Below are 12493 nucleotides of genomic sequence, written 5' to 3'. Positions count from 1 at the left end.
ATGTCACTCGGGTCAGGGAGACACAACCTGCATCTAGCAGAACTAAATGGTCCTACCCCCCCAGAGGCCCCATTTGGCTTCTTGCCTACTATTCCCCTGGCCTCAGCACAAACACAATTCCTGGTGGAAACTCGACAGCGAGGACATTTTTTTTTTGTTTAAATACTGCTAGGTTGTGAAATCTGCATTTTTTTTCTCAGAGCATTTTTAACAATGTCAAGTAAGTGTGAATATATTAAATATTTAAAGCACAATCATTTTAAACATTACACGCTATTAGAAATTCGGAAGATGAGATGTGTTTGAACGAAAAAAAAATACGCTGTTAAGAAAAAAATCAAGTTATGAGAATCACAGATGTTACGACTGTACCAGATACCGGGACTTTAAAGGGACTGTGTGTAATACTTAGAGCCTCATTGTGGTACAAAAAAAACTTTCATCCAGTAAAAAACAAAGTATTGATTTAAATTTTGGGCAAAAACGCATCAAGTATCATAACAATGTTTATTTTTATTTTAAAAAATGGGAAAATTTTGTATTTCTTCTTCACCATGGAATCAATTCTTGGATCAGCGGCATGTTATTTTGGCATCCTGCCACCACGCTCTGCCATGTATCACTGGCCCTCGCTCGTACCAGTCAACACAGTGCCATCTGGTGGTCAAATATTACACATTCCACCTTTAAAGTATTTTCATTAAAATCTTATATATCTTATTACTATATTTGTATGTCCAATTCTATTTTGATGTGTTTTGTATCTATCTAGACTTAACTTGGATGCTTTGGGGAGGCCAGGAACAAATTCATTGCTTTTCAGTTATTTTGTATCAGGATAATTCACTTAAGATACTAGCGATGCTAGATATTGGCACAATTCAGGAACAAATTAATGTCGTATGTAGAGATATCACTGTATGAAATCCAATAAAATCTTCTTGGACATCATTACTTTTAAAATCCACTCATGAATAGGAGATACGACAGGTATTGTGGGAGATGTAGTCTTGGTTTAACATTTTAAGCTTGCGTGGCAGGCCACGGTTGGGCTGTGGGCCATGAGTTTTATACTTGTGTACTAAAGCATAGGTATTTGGTATCCTGCCAAGTGATCAAAAAAAGGGTCCTCTGCAGGTCTCCGAGTGAGCTTAGCTATACTTGAGGAATGTGCCGGCTGGCCCGGAGAACATTGGGGATTTATCCGAGGTGTCAGACCCCATCCGAATTGTTGACTTGCGGCCCACCCAACGGAAAAGAAAGCTGCGGCGTCAGGCCTGGGAACAGAACAGGTCTGCTTCACACAATTTTATAGTTTTTGCTTCACTGAACTTGTAAGCCTTCTACGTAGTTTATCGTGATGCATGGTGAATGAAAAACCCTCTGGTTGGGCATCCTGACATGCTGGGTTTTTCATGGAAAAATACATTATTGTTATATCAGAATATGTTATTATTAAATTAAGCCACCATCATATTTTTATGTTTAGGCATGAAAGGTGGTGTGCAAATAACAAATAAACAAAGGAACTCACTCTGGACTTCCAGAGAAACAGCGCTACTCCTGCCTCCCTGTACATCTAAGGCGAATGTGTGGATCGAGAGAAGTCATTTAAATTCCTGGGGGTCCATTTCTCTCCAGACGTTTCCTGGAGGACCAACATGACAGGTCAAGAAGGCCCAGCACTTCCTAAAGGGTTCAAAAAGGAAATGCTGAGCACTGGCCTGCTGGTTACCTTCTACTGGTCCACCATAGAGATTGCCTGCTGACCTACAATGTGTCAAGCAGCACTGTAGCAGACGGGAAGAGGCTGCAGAGGGTGACTGACACATGACCACATGATACTGCACAAAAGATCATTGGCCACCCACTGCCTTCTGAAGGATTTTATACATTTTACTATAAAGGATTTTATACGATTAAATACAAGTTACATTTATCGAGTGCAATGAAGTTTTTCACCGGGTAGGCTGAAGTTCAATGACAGCTAACGCTCATCCGAATGCGGAATGTTTTGGTTGGGGAATTTTGATTACAGGACTCTGACGGGGGGCGGCAGGCGATGTTTGGAGAACAAGGCCCTGAAGACGTAGAAAGGCTCTCCTGTTTTGAGTTTTTCCAGCCATCGAGGCGAGGGGGTGGACCCCACGTGGGGGTTTTCATTGGCACGCCCATGGCAGGAGCTGGCACGCCAGCTTGCGGAAAAAAACGGGGGCCGAGGAGAGAAGCAGAAGATTGAGAGAGGAGGCTTCACAGAGACTCGAGCGACACTAATTCGGCTAATTCGGCCATATATTCGATGGCGTTCACTTAGCTAAATTATTTAAGAAATTAAATCTGCCCCCGTGTGGAAATGTCGGTCTCCTGTTCATTTTTCCATCAAGAAACGAGCGCGCATTGTTAGGTGAATGTAGGTTGTGTTTGGTTAATGGAGTCAGATAACTAATTCGAACTATTTGGTAAACGGTACATCTTAATATTTAATTCTTAACAATTTCTTACATGATATTTACAAATCCAGATGCCTGAAGAAAGCAAAAGGCACCATAAAGGACATTACTCACCCCGTTTTTCATTTCTTCAGCCTGCTGCCGCCTGGTAGGCGATACCAAACCATTCGAGCCAAAATAAATAGACTCAGAGACAGCTTCTTCCCCGAAGCTGTCACAGTACTAAATTTAAATTTGTACTGAACTAAACCGGACCTGATGGTCATATTATGTCATCTCTATTTGCACTGCAAATAACCAATTATCTGTAAATAACCCAAATTTGTCATTGATCTGTGCTATCCCAGTTGCTGCCTACTGGGTTTTCCAATTTAGACCTGATTATGTAACTTGTTTTTTAATTTGCTCTGTGTTTTGTAGCTAAATGAGGCCTTGAAAGTGATCATATTTAACCTGTTTTGACAAGGTTAGACCAGTGCAAGTAGTCAAGAGAGGCAGAGGCAGGTAAAGCTCTGCCTTACCTGTCATCATGGGAATATTAATTTATAAATATACTCATTGGTTATATTTACTCAGAGTTGAAGTTCTTTCTCATATCAATTTTGGAAATTTTCTTTTCAAAATTACAGAATTGTCACATATAATGAATGTCTTTAATACAATTTGTATTCAAAGGACAGTGTGTACTATTTAGTGCCCTCTAGTGGCACAAAGATTTTTGATCCAGTAAAAAAAATTGATTTGAATACTAGGTAAAAATAGATGATTTATCATACTAATCAAAAATCATTGGTTGAGAATTATTTTGTTTTGCACAATTGAATCCCCACATAGGTCGCGGCCATATTGTCCGGCATCCTGCTGCCACACTGTGCACTTTGGCACTGGCCCTCACTCACACCTGACAACATAGTGCCATCTAGCGGTCAAGTATTTTATAATCTGGCTTTAACGTATTACTGTGCTGTGCGTCAATAGAGTGAAGCATGCAATTCTCTTGCCTCATGGCAGAGGGCAATAGTGAGACCAAAAAATTTGATTAGGTGCACACATTTCCTCCAAACAATTTAATTAGTAATATTAGTAAGCTAAAAACAAGTCAAGCCATCCAGTATTTTTTGTTCTTTGCATTATTTCTTTTTTTTTTTTTCATAACGGAGGATTTCTTACCCATTGATGTATTTATTGAAAAGGAGCAGCATGTTAAAGTCAGACAATGAAACATTTTCGTTGTTACAGTTGATACAATTGTTTTTGCTCTGCTAATCAAAGAGATTCAAATTCATTTATTTGTAAATCGGACTGTGCCTCACCTAACCGACCCTTACCACACATCACAGGGTTTGATGAACGCATGTTCTACAGTGAAAAAGTACGAAAGTTTTAATTTGCCAAACCACCTTTTCATCAAAAGAGTGCTTGTCCTCCATTTTGTATTTCTTTAGGTTTTGTTTTGACAATGGGATCGCCCTTTCAGTATAGAAGTGATAGTTGGTCAAACTATTTTTCGCACTTGTGAATTCATACACCCATTGTCCTGTTGTCATGATTACCCAAGTGGAGCCACCTGGGGTAATCATCTGGCGCGCTGGAATGCGCTTCCTGATTGGGTTATGTTCCCTTTTTAAGCACGCTACGCGGAGACCTCTTCGTCGGAGGATTACTTCTGTACCCCGTATGACTCTCCCGATTACCTGTGCCTTCTTGTTTACCTGATTCTGCCTGCCTGCCTCCGATCCGACCTGCTTCCGTCCCACGCTACGATCTTCTCTCCAGTCCCGGTAAACTCGACCTGCTTCCGTCCCACGCTACGATCTTCTCTCCAGTCCCGGTAAACTCGACCTGCTTCTGTCCCACGCTACGATTGGCTACGTGTTCCGAAGTTGTCTTCACGGCGTTGCTGCTGACGTTCGACGGTCATCGTGTCTCCCGCTAACCCTGTACGCTTCCCCAAATAGAAGACTTGTAACGAACGCTCTGGGGTCTCCTGCTCTGTTCTGGTCCTCCTGACAGAATCCTCAGACCAGAATGGACCCTGCGTTCGTACATCTGCCCCCTGACGACTATGAAAGCCAGAACCAGCAGTCCAATTCCCCTTTAGAATGTGCAGTTCGGCAAGTCATTTCCGACGTGGCGAAATTGGCTAAGGCACCTTCGGCCTTATGACTGCGCAATGACTCCCATGCCTGCCTGTTCGACTCTCCGCGGCCTGCCTGTTCGACTCTCCGCGGCCTGCCTGTTCGACTCTCCTGTCTTGCCGGTTCTGATTCTGCCTGTCCTGTTTGCCGGTTCTGAGTCGACTCTCCTGTCCTGTCTTTGCCGGGTCTGATTCTGCCTGTCCTGTTTTTGCCGGTTCTGATTCTGCCTGTCCTGTCTGATTCTGCCTGTCCTGAGTTGACTCTCCTGATTTACCTGTGTTTCCCTGTGACGTGTCTTGGGTTTATTTTTTTTTCCTGGGGGACTTCTGGAGCCGTCCCTTGAGGGGGGGGTTCTGTCATGATTACCCAAGTGGAGCCACCTGGAGTAATCATCTGGCGCGCTGGAATGCGCTTCCTGATTGGGTTATGTTCTCTTTTTAAGCACGCTAGGCGGAGACCTCTTCGTCGGAGGATTACTTCTGTACCCCGTATGACTCTCCCGATTACCTGTGCCTTCTTGTTTACCTGATTCTGCCTGCCTGCCTCCGATCCGACCTGCTTCCGTCCCACGCTACGATCTTCTCTCCAGTCCCGGTAAACTCGACCTGCTTCCGTCCCACGCTACAGTCTTCTCTCCAGTCCCGGTAAACTCGACCTGCTTCCGTCCCACGCTACGATTGGCTACGTGTTCTGAAGTTGTCTTCACGGCGTTGCTGCTGACGTTCGACGGTCATCGTGTCTCCCGCTAACCCTGTACGCTTCCCCAAATAAAAGACTTGTAACGAACGCTCTGGGGTCTCCTGCTCTGTTCTGGTCCTCCTGACACCTGTAGCTCATTTGTGTGGAATATTCTGCAATAAAAACTTGGAAGGGGCATATTTTCTCTCAAGCTTTTTTTAAACTAACTTATTTAATGACCCAGATATGAACGAGCACGTGGAAGAAGAAGAAATATTTCCTCTTCATTGGCCAAGCTTAAAAGGGTTTTCAAAATTCAGAGGTCCCATTTGGCCAGTGTCTGAAATTCGTGACAAAATGTTACCGGACACCAGGGCAGACAACTCTGAAAGTTTGCCTGCCCAGCCATAAAGTTGTCTGCACCATCTTTCACAACTTGAAAGACGACTAATCGCAAAAAAAAAACATTGTTGCAAAGTATTAAGGATTGATAATCAGAATATATAACAGAACAACACTTTAAATTTAAATTTATTATAAATCTACTTATAACATTCATTGCATGTATATGACATCGCTGTTTTTTCATCTGCCATCAGTATGTACCTGTATTTACTCATCTTCATTCATGCAATGTTAAGCATTGCGTCATCTGTTATAAGCCACGTGAACTCCTCTTTCCATGATGTTTTTGATGTACGTTTACGTTTTGTAGCGTCATATATTTTGTTAGCTTCCTTTTAATATTTATTCTGGGGCTGAGGTTTTGGCTTGATTACTAACCACCATTTTTATTGTTTTCTCTGCGCGTCTACTTTGGAAAATGATATGCAAATTTGCGACCTTATAAGGTTCGGGAAAGTCTGGAAGCACGAAGTTATTCGATGCAGGCTTCTCATTGGCTGCAGAGTATGCAAATTGCCAAACAAACCGAAATTCTGAAATTTCCAAACCGAACAAAGATTTCGAAATCAGAAAAAAGCAAACACTTGATTTGAAAAAAATAGAAAATAAAAACAAAAATTTGATTTTTTTTTTCTTTCTTGAAAAAGTTGTCGGCCACCCACGCAGAGACGTTGTGAAAGTTGTACGCCCGACATAAAAGATGCACGCCCCGGGTGTCCGGGCAGACGTTATTTCAGACACTAGATTGGAACCTGAATTCTTGGAGAGCAAAGGTCAGAATCCTTTTTGTAACACAAATAGACACTCTATTTTCACACCCTCCATATGGATTACCGAACTAAAATCATGGCTGTTACATACCGTATCAAATAAACCTCATGATAGAAAACTCAGTTTGTAGTGGCTGCACAAAACTTCTTCGATGGAACATAAAGAACTTCCGCACTCCCTATAATGTGGTTATGTAATTGCGTCACACAAAGGGGATTACTTTCGGATTTATTAGCATCACTCCAGCAAGCTAATTGGGGAAGTTTGGGTGGGCTAAGAAATGACACTGTTGACATCAGCATACTGTAGTTCCCATACTAATACGCTTATCATATGTCAAGGTTTTTACACTCTAGGTGTTGTGCTTGGTTCGTAAGTATTCAACTGCAGACACATGCATCAAGTTGACGATCTTAAATAGGATCCTTGTCGAGGAATCCACAACAGCTCCTAACGTCCGAACCGTGTACCCCGTGGCACAATCCACGAACCGTTCCCGGGTGGAGGTCATCAGGTGGGGTGGGACAGGTCAGAGTCAGCTACTGGCTTAACACGGGAGGCATCCAACGTGGGATGAATTCTCAGGAACGCTGGGAGCCAGAGACGGAGGGCTAAAGTCCAGAGGCCGACATGAAAGGCAACACCCCCGACAGTGAGCAGACAAATGAGTCCTAGGCATACTCCACCCTGGGAAGGAAAGTGCACCAGGTAGAGGGATTCCGCGGTGCCACACAGCAGTGCGCATTCCGCAAAATGTATTCTTAACATATGGCCGTTGAATTGAGGGTGGTAGGCGGACAACAGGCTCATGGAACATCACAAGTATCAAGAGACCAGAACAGACCAGGAAACCCCAGAGCATTCGTTACAGTTATTTATTTAGGGAAGCGATCAGGGCTTGCGGGAGACGAGATGGCTGTCAAACGTCAGCAGCGGAGCCGGAAAGAAAGCTTCGGATCGGGTGGCCAATTGGAGGGCGGAAGACAAGCAGGTCGAGTTTACCGGGGCTGGAGAGAAGATTGTAGCGTGGGACGGAAGCAGGTCGGGTCGGAGGCAGGCAGAAACAGGTAAACAGAGTTCTAGACGAAACGGGCAATCAGGAGAGTCACACAGAGTTACAATCGTAATACTCTGACGAAGAGGTCTGGGCGCAGCGCGCTAAAGAACGAAGCGTCAGCCAACCAGAAGGTGTCCACATGATTGCTACAGGTGACCAGAGTTAGCAATCATGACAACAAGGATTGGGTGATGGTGTTTGAAGTTGCTACAGTGGGACCTCGCTACTTCGCGGTTCCACATTCGCGGGTTCAGAGCTTCGAGGGTCTAAAAAAAAATAATCAAAAAATTATTTAATTTTTTAACATTTTTTTTTCTTTTAAGCATTTTTGAAGGGGCATCGCTACTTCGTGGTTCCACGTTCGCGGGTTCAGAGCTTTGCAGGTCTAAAAAATAATAATAATAAAATAAAATAATTTAAAAAAAATATATATAAATTTTAAAAAAAATCTTTTTTCTTTTACATTTTTGAAGGGGCGTCGCTACTTTGTGGTTCCACGTTCGCGGGTTCAAAGCTTCCCAGGTCTAAAAAATAATAATAATAAAATAAAATAATTTTAAAAATATATATATATTTTTTTAAGCATTTTTGAAGGGGCGTCGCTACTTCGCGGATTTTCACTTTTCGCGGGTAGTTTTGTTCCCTATTAACCGCGATAACCGAGGGATTACTGTATACTTTTTAGAAAGCCAAATAAGTGAGAAATGTGCATAATGTTTTGTACTTGAAAATATCCCTCCAATTGACATAATCACGTACGGTGAGAACATTATTTTATCAATACATTACCTTGGATGTTTTAATGACTTTCAAAACTTATTTTATCAGCATTCATTATGGTACATGGTGACTTGGTACGATCGGGAACTGTCCAAAAGGGAACGCCGTTGTTCCATCCATTCCAAAGTGAGTTATGTGAAAAACAAAAAAGGTGGAAGTCATTTTTGTCTTGGGCTTACTTGCTGTACAGAGTGTAAAACTGAAATGTCTTCTAGAAAAATCGACCCTTTAGGCTTTTTTAGCAATTGGTTTGTAGAATGTGTCTCTGTACTACAATTTCACAGTTCTTAGCGGCACCAACAAAGAATAAAAGAAATGTGTACAAGTAAAAAGTTTTTTCGAATGGGTATACTGTACCTGCACAAAATCGGAAAATGAATGGATTAGCCTAACCATTTAAATTGGATTAAGACTTTAATTGGATTTGCGAGTGCCATTACATGGCTTTACATCACTGGAATACCGTCAAAAGTCGGATTTCAATTGGACTATTTTGTAAATGAATTTACTTGATTTTGTCAGAGGGTGTATTAAAAAAAAAAGGCTGGTTTAGTTGGGGGGGAAAAATCACATGGTCACATTGGTAAACGTAAGACATTTTCATCATCTACTAAAGAGTGGAACCTGGTTAAAGGTCGTGCCTTGTCTGAGAAGGGAATCACACTATGTAAGATTAGATAAACACAAAACAAATGTGCAGCGGTATGTGTGAACCGACTTCTAGTACTGTATAAAAACGAGGAGGTTAGGTTTTCAAATGAATTTGAATCGTTATTTTTTTCTTTTTGTTCCCATAGATTTCATCTATTTAAATCTTATGTGGTGTTGGGGTCTCCAGTGACCCGTTTTAAGTTTATACAATGTAATAACTGATATGTTTCAGGGGCCATAAAGTCAAATAAAAATAGGACTATATGTCATGATTACTCTTTGCTCTCACCTGTGCCCGCTCGTTTGGCGCCAGCTGCTGCTTGTCGCCTGAGTGATTCCCCTTCTATTTATAGCCAGTTGTCCAGTCACTCCTGGTTGGTCTGTCAGCGAACCTCTGATTACACAAGGCAAGCACTTTAACTCTGTCTCCCGTCAGTCCCGTTTTCATCCACTCGTCCGTTTGTCTCCAGCTCTCGTCCTTTTTTGTCCACTTGACCATGCTCTGTTGTCCCGCTAAGGCTAACGACCCGTTTTTGACCACCGACCACGCTCTGATCTCCTACTTTGGCTATCTATCACTTTGGCCTCTTCCGTCCCGGCGAATCACTTCCGCATTCCTATCACACTCCGATCCCGTGAGCTGCTTGCTCCTCCTGTCCAGCAATCACCGGATCGCTGCCGTTTGTTTCCTCGAGATCCCAATAAACTTTTGTGTGAAACGTTACGCGATTGGGTCTACCATTTGTTCTGGTTCTGACACTATAAGGTTACAGGTTAAGGTTTTAGGATATTGTATTAACTACACTGAGCAATACTCCTTTCTTTTGGGTGGTCAGGTCTGAATTAAACCCTGTGTCAAAATTGACGACAGTTAGTGGTACCAACTCCGAACACAACACGAGGGATAAGAAAAATGAAATAATCGAGTCTTGTTCTCTGTCAAGTCCAACAAATCCATGGCTCAATTTACGTTTCACTTTGATTACAGGCAAAGAAATGCTCAAAAAAGTTCTCCTTTTTTCCCGTTTAAATGCGTTTGCGTAATTTGCTGTGACATTGGTTCTCAAAAAACTGGCACAACTTACCGAAGGGTGAGACAACATGTTACATGAGTGTAACATCTGAGTGTATTTATTAAGTTAACTTACTCGACAATGAAAAAAATCATAATCCTGAAACTTGACATCGGTTTTTACACCCTTTATTTTGTTTGGTTAAAACTCAGCGATGATAATATGAAAAATATACAAAAATAGCACATACACCCAAGACTTGGACCTTAAGTGTGGGATACATTCTGGGTAGGTCTAATAAATGGAATCAGGCCCCTGGTGTCAGGTTCCAGTGTGGCTGGAGAAGAAAATTTTTATAAAAAAATAGATCCAAAAAGATTCATTAACAGAAAACATATTGCATCGTGTATGGAAATTAACTTTGAAGTTTAATTGGAGCTTCAGGATTATATTAAAAAAAAAAAAAAAAAAACAACGTAGGCTCAACTGTTACTGCTACATCATGCCGAAACACATATCTAAATTTACAAAACATAAAAGTTAGTAGACACAGGTCATGTTGGAATACCAACATGTTAAAACTGAACATAACATTACAAATTGAGACACATGAGATGGTGGCATACCGACAAGTTCTAACTGAACAAAACACGAAAGAATGGGGACAGAGGATATGTTAGAATCCCAGCCGGTTCTCATTAAACAAAACATGAAAGAGGAGGACACAGTGCCATGACTACGACATCATTAAGTACAGCCAGAAACATGAAAGTAAGACCGGTTAGAATATGTTAGATAACTGAACTTTAGCTGAAAAGGAAAATTAAAGTAGGACAACACACGATTGGTCAGGACGCCAATTAACTCTTAACTGAACAAAATATGAAAGAAACAATGTTGAATGTGTTGAAACACGAAATCTGACTGCAGCGAAACAGGAAAGTAGGACTACGCGGGATTTGTTGGGACACTAAGTAAGTAACTGGACAAAACATGAAAGGCAAGACAAAATACTATGCATTTAAATACTGACTAACTAAACAAAAATAAGAAAACAAGATAATGGAATATTTCGAACACTAACTCCTGACCAAACCAAAATGAGAAAATACGACACATTGGGATTTGTTGGGACACTGACTTACTAACTGAACGAAACATTAAAGGAAACAACGCAGGAAACATTGGAATACTAACTCCAAATGAAGAAAAATTAAGAAAGCAAGACAACACAGAATATGTTGGAACACAAAATCCAACTGAACTAATACATAAAAGTACGACAACGCTAGGTCTGTTGGGACACTAAGTAACTGAACAATAAGTGAAAGGAAATACAACGCGCGATACATTGGAGCATTAACAAACTCCAACTGAACAAAAACAAGAAAAAAAGACACTGCAGAATATATGGAACACCAAATGATTCTAATAATTAATAACAAATTAACAAAACAAAAGAATAGAGAAAACAGGATACAGTGGGAAACAAAAAAAGCTCTAACTTAAAAAAACATGAAAGTAAGACAACGCAGGACGTATACCCAAACGCTGCTAAAACAATAACAGGAGTGCCACGACGGCGAGACCATAAATTACCATATTCCCCAGACGAAAGGCATATGGATGTCGAAATTCCATTTTACCAGGCTGACTCTGAAGAAATTGATGACCATGAGCGATTTAATCAATTTCTAGTGTTTCCCCGTTTTTTTTATTTACTCTCTCCTTTTTAGAGGAAAGAGGAAAGAAGAACTACTCAAAGAAGACAATACAATCTGCTGCCCCTGTTTTGTAACTATGTTTTTTCCAGATTTTTAATTGAGGACGCTCCAAAGTGGTGGGACGATTGCGTCCGTCTCTGTCCCACAAAACAAAGATTAGAGAAAAGTTAAAAGAAAGAGAAAGAAGGAGGGGGCGAAGTTTGGAGAAGGAGGAGCCTGCAAACGCTTCACACAATGAATGAAACCTTTTTAGGGTCCGTGTGCTTGAGTGTCCGCCCGCCTGCTCTTCTTTTTTGGCTGCAAACTCAAACGTCTTCGTCCTAGCAGGTAATCATGACACCTCCATGTTGTTAAGATAGTAGTATGCATTTCCACACACCAACACATGATAAACAATAGTAATGCATGTACTTTATGATCGTTCTAAACCAAGAATTACTGTCTATATTGCAGTGGCGTTTTAAATCACGTTCATAGAATTTGTGTTATTTCTACTAATTGCCGCAAGATGACGACAAAGCGTCTAAAACAACGAGCGTTGACTAGTGTCAATATAAAATAGGGGACAGAGACCTCTCGCTTCTTTGCGCTTAAGTTATAGCTGGTTCTCTCCTACACAGGATTTTTTTTAATCATTAGACAAAATTCACACCGATCGGCGAGCACTCCTTTTTCTAATGTCGATCGGCCAATTTATATTATGGAGTCTCTCATACTGTACTGTATTGTGACCGGACATCTGCTCTGCGTTCTGCATCTCGCTGAGAAGAATTTGTGTCCAGCGATTTTGTTGTGATACATTCCTCCCTCTCTCTCTCTCTCTCTC

The 12493-nt window shown here is 41.4% G+C and overlaps 1 protein-coding gene across 1 annotated transcript in view; it reads left to right on the top strand.

The window, feature by feature from the left end:
• The first annotated feature begins 11884 nt into the window (after positions 1-11884).
• Positions 11885-12493, top strand: part of LOC148357972 (proton-coupled zinc antiporter SLC30A1) — a 9795-nt gene continuing 9186 nt past the window's right edge. Inside the window, exon 1 of the mRNA XM_088346131.1 lies at positions 11885-11994. The gene's annotated coding sequence lies outside the window, so the exon portion shown is untranslated. The remainder of the gene's footprint in view (positions 11995-12493) is intronic.

This window comes from Urocampus carinirostris, chromosome 10 (genome assembly GCF_059441175.1).
Source record: "Urocampus carinirostris isolate Australia breed hairy pipefish chromosome 10, RoL_Ucar_1.0, whole genome shotgun sequence".
NCBI classification, from domain to species: Eukaryota; Metazoa; Chordata; class Actinopteri; order Syngnathiformes; family Syngnathidae; genus Urocampus; species Urocampus carinirostris.
The sequence above is the reverse complement of the archived record's forward strand: the minus strand, read 5'-3'. Positions and strand labels throughout refer to the sequence as shown.